The sequence below is a fragment of the Halichoeres trimaculatus genome, unplaced genomic scaffold, assembly GCF_033239565.1.
Source record: "Halichoeres trimaculatus isolate MK-OKI-2021-1 unplaced genomic scaffold, fHalTri1.1 fHalTri1_scaffold_4, whole genome shotgun sequence".
Taxonomy (NCBI): Eukaryota; Metazoa; Chordata; class Actinopteri; order Labriformes; family Labridae; genus Halichoeres; species Halichoeres trimaculatus.
Genome location: NW_027437182.1, coordinates 70,001 through 75,000, shown reverse-complemented (window position 1 = coordinate 75,000; position 5,000 = coordinate 70,001).

Below are 5,000 nucleotides of genomic sequence, written 5' to 3'. Positions count from 1 at the left end.
CAGCGTTATTTGTTTTTTTATGGGCTTAAATTAAATCTGGAGGATTGATATTAAGGATCAGCTCTGCAGGCCCAACACTTACAACAATCTGTTTTTTCCCAGCATCCTCGGCTGTACGGCGCTCCACGTGTTGGGAGGATTATTTCCTACTTGCCCGTAGGGTTGGGAAATGAAGTGGAGGTAATAAAGGGGCAATTTCCTGTGATTACTGCGGCTGTTTTCTCCAGACTGAATGATGTCGACACAAACCCAAACTGAAACCTGACTCTGGACCCGGGGCGCCGTACGGGCTCAGACCAGGAGCAGAGTATTTACAGTGAGACGTCGAGTAGCAGCAATCATACAAACATGTTTAAAACTGGCTGTTAAATATTCATATCAGTGAGCAGCTCAGGTCTGCCACCTGCTGGCTGAAAACATCATTACATGACAGAAGCTTGACAAGCAGCTAACTCAGAAAAAAGCAAACCGCGTCAGTCTCACTGGATGAGAGGCGGGCTCTGGATGAGGGGCGGGTTCTGGATGGGAGGCGGGTTCTAAATGAGAGGCGGGTTCTGGATGGGAGGCGGGTTCTAAATGAGAGGCGGGTTCTGGATGGGAGGCGGGTTCTAAATGAGAGGCGGGTTCTGGATTGGAGGGGGGCTCTGGATGAGGGGCGGGTTCTGGATGGGAGGCGGGTTCTGGATGGGAGGGGGGCTCTGGATTAGGGGCGGGTTCTGGATGGGAGGGGGGTTCTGGATGGGAGGGGGGCTCTGGATCAGGGGCGGGTTCTGGATGGGAGGGGGGCTCTGGATGAGGGGGGCTCTGGATGAGGGGCGGGAACAAAGACAGACTCTAGGACTGAACTTTTCCACCAGGCTGTGGCTGAGGGACAGGGAAGCGTCTTGGTGGACAGTCTGTCCTTATCTCATGGAGCTGGCTCTTTTGGAGTCCTCATGTCCCTTTCTGGATTTCCCTGAATCTGTGCCCAGCTCTCAGTGGGCCCCAGAAAAACTTATCCCAGTCGGCTCTGTGTTCACAGAGTTTTAGGATGTTTTCATAGATCGAGTCTTCTGTTCCTCCATCCAGAGGGATGGGAGTGACTCCAAGCATCCCAGGAGCACCCAACCCTGTTCTGATCTTTATAAGGGACCTGGCTGAGACACTGAGACCCTGAGACCCTGAGACCCTGAAACACTAGGACACTAAGACCCTGAGACACTGAGACACTGAGACCCTGAGACCCTGAGACCCTGAGACACTGAGACACTGAGACCCTGAGACACCGAGACCCTGAAACTCTAGGATGCTGAGACCTTGAGACCCTGAGACACTGAGACACCAAGACACTGAGACCCTGGGACCCTGAGACCCTGAGACACTGAGACACTGAGACCCTGAGACCCTGAGACCCTGAGACCCTGAAACACTGAGACACTGAGACACTGAGACCCTGAAACACTGAGACACTGAGACCCTGAGACCCTGAGACACTGAGACCCTGAGACACTGAGACACTGAGATGCTGAAAGCGTGAAAGCTGCTACGCTCCTCTCTGACCGGACACCATCGTCCTCTCTGTCGGCTCGTGCTGTTAACTGTGCTCCTTAGGACAAAGACAGAGCTGTGGTTTTTGTCACCTCCTCCTCTTTAATGTACGACTGCTCCACAGAAGACGCCACAGAAGATGCCACGTAGGACGCCACATAGGACGCCATGGAGGACGCCACGTAGGACGCCATGGAGGACGCCACGTAGGACGCCATGGAGGACGCCACGTAGGACGCCACATAGGACGCCATGGAGGACGCCACGTAGGACGCCATGGAGGACGCCACGTAGGACGCCATGGATGACGCCACGGGAGGAGGTTTGTGTCTGACCTTTGAACTGGTGTTTGTGATCCAGAGAGAAAAAGGTGAAAATGAAGACAAAGTGAAGTGTAAAGGTGAAGAGGAAAGGAGGGAATTAGAGTGATTGAGGGAAGTGACAGAGGGATGCTGCAGAGGAGGAGGAGGAGGAGGAGGAGGAGGAGGAGGGAGGCAGACGATCAAATTTTATGGTTGACTTGTCCCTTTCACAGCCCCTTGAAATAGCCAAACAATTTACAATCATCCAAAGCATTAACCTTTCACGAGCCAGAGGGACTCAGTGCCCATGATGCTTTGCATGCCTGATGAATCCAGCACCTCATTCAGCAGAAAGAGGAGCGGGGAGGAGGAGGAGCGGGAGGAGGAGGAGAGGGAGCGACGTTTCAGAGACTCCTTTGTTCCAGGAGGCAGATTGTCTCCTCTCAGCTTCATACTTCAGCTTTCTCTGGGGCAGAGGAGGAGGAGGAGGAGGAGGACGAGGAGGAGGAGGAGGAGGAGGAGGGTGGAGGTGGAGAGTCACGGGGAAAGAGGAGATGAGGGGAGCAGGCGAGATTCCCATCTCAGGGAGCCAATGTCCACGCTATTTACTGCATGACAGCCTCCCGTATCTCCATCAATCAATCCAGGAGGAGGGAAGGGAGGAAGGAAAGGCCAGAGGGACTAAGTGTACAGCAAGGAAACAAGTGAGGAGGGAAGGGAGGAAGGAAAGGCCAGAGGGACTAAGGGTACAGCAAGGAAACAAGTGAGGAGGGAAGGGAGGAAGGAAAGGCCAGAGGGACTAAGGGTACAGCAAGGAAACAAGTGAGGAGGGAAGGGAGGAAGGAAGGAGGGACAGTGATTCTCAGTGAACAAAGAAACAGAGATGGGGGAGGATTAAAGAAAGGAAGAGGAGGTTCTCAAGAAATTCACAATTTTTAACCTGACCAAAAACCTGTGAAAATCCAGTCAGATCGACCCGGAACAACACTGAACCACTGAACCACTGAACCACTGAACCACTGAACCACTGACCCGAGACCAGGAGAGAGACCAGGAGAGAGACCAGGAGAGAGACCAGGATAGTGACCAGGATAGTGACCAGGAGAGAGACCAGGATAGTGACCAGGAGAGAGACCAGGAGAGAGACCAGGAGAGAGAACAGGAGGCTCTCAGATTTAAACTAAAGTACTTCAATGATAATCTCAGGTTGAGATTATTTCTGTGAAGTCTTTTGTAACTGAGCCGTCTGTGAGTTTTTTTTAAGTGTAATGTGTCGTTACAGCGACAGTGGGATTATCATCCAATCAGGAGCCAGAAGCAGAGACAAAGCGCCAAGGGTTCACTACAGCTGTAGATGCTGAGAGGAAGACTGAAACCTGAGGGAACACAGGGAGGGAACACGTTTAGGGGAACATTCAGAGGGAACACATTCAGAGGGGACACATTCAGAGGGAACACATTAAGAGGGGACACATTTGGAGGGAACACATTAAGAGGGAACACGTTAAGAGGGGACACATTCAGAGGGAACACATTCAGAGGGAACACATTCAGAGGGAACACATTTGGAGGGAACACATTCAGAGGGAACACATTCAGAGGGAACACATTAAGAGGGAACACATTAAGAGGGAACACATTAAGAGGGAACACATTTGGAGGGAACACATTCAGAGGGAACACATTAAGAGGGAACACATTAAGAGGGAACACATTTGGAGGGAACACATTCAGAGGGAACACATTCAAAGGGAACTCATTCAGAGGGAACTCATTCAGAGGGAACTTGTCAGAGGGAACTCGTTTCGGGGGGGGGGGGGATCTCAATCAAAGGGAACACATTCAGAGGGAAAGCATTCAGAGGGAACTCTTTCAGAGGGAACTAGTTAAGGGGGAACTCGTTCAAAGGGAACTCAATAAGGGGGGGGGACATGCTGTGAGGGAACAGGCAAAGAGGGAACAGGCTGTGAGGGAACATGCTGTGAGGGAACAGGCTGTGAGTGAACTTGCTCAGAGGGAACAGGCTGTGAGGGAACAGGCTGTTAAGGAACAAGCTATGAGGGAACAGGCTGTTAAGGAACAAGCTATGAGGGAACATGCTGTGAGGGAACAGGCTGTGAGGGAACTTGCTCAGAGGGAACAGGCTGTGAGGGAACAGGCTGTGAGGGAACATGCTGTGAGGGAACAGGCTGTGAGGGAACTTGCTCAGAGGGAACAGGCTGTGAGGGAACAGGCTGTTAAGGAACATGCTATGAGGGAACATGCTGTGAGGGAACATGCTGTGAGGGAACATGCTGTGAGGGAACTTGCTGTGAGGGAACAGGCTGTTAAGGAACAGGCTATGAGGGAACAGGCTGTGAGGGAACCAGCTGTTAGGGAACTTGCTGTGAGGGAACAGGCTGTTAAGGAACATGCTATGAGGGAACAGGCTGTGAGGGAACATGCTGTGAGGGAACATGCTGTGAGGGAACATGCTGTGAGGGAACATGCTGTGAGGGAACTTGCTGTGAGGGAACAGGCTGTTAAGGAACATGCTATGAGGGAACAGGCTATGAGGGAACATGCTATGAGGGAACAGGCTGTGAGGGAACATGCTGTGAGGGAACAGGCTGTGAGGGAACTTGCTCAGATCGTATACACAAACATTTTTTCACTGTAGTTTCATGAAGTCAAAGGTTTTTCAGGACTTGTTGAGACTGTGGCTCAGATTGATTCTGGTAGACCTCTTCACTTAAAACCAGGTGTAAAGTTTTTCTTAGCGTTCAGGTTCAGCGGTGTGAGATCAGCTCTGTGTCCACAGTTTATTCATGTTTAGTAAAGATGTTTTAAAGAGCTGCTGTCAGACCTCTCAGCGTGTCTGTGTCTGCATCAGATCCACTGAGGAGGAAGAAACAAAGTCCCTGAACTCTAATCTGTTCGCGCTGACGCTGAACTTATTACAGAGTGGAGCTGCGCTCATCTTCAGAGGTTACAGAGTTACAGGTGAGAGAGTTACAGGTGAGAGAGTTACAGGTGAGAGAGTTACAGGCACAGAGTTACAGACACAGAGTTACAGGTCAGAGAGTTACAGGTGAGAGACTTACAGGTGAGAGAGTTACAGGTGAGAGAGTTACAGGTGAGAGAGTTACAGGTGAGAGAGTTACAGGTGAGAGAGTTACAGGCACAAAGTTA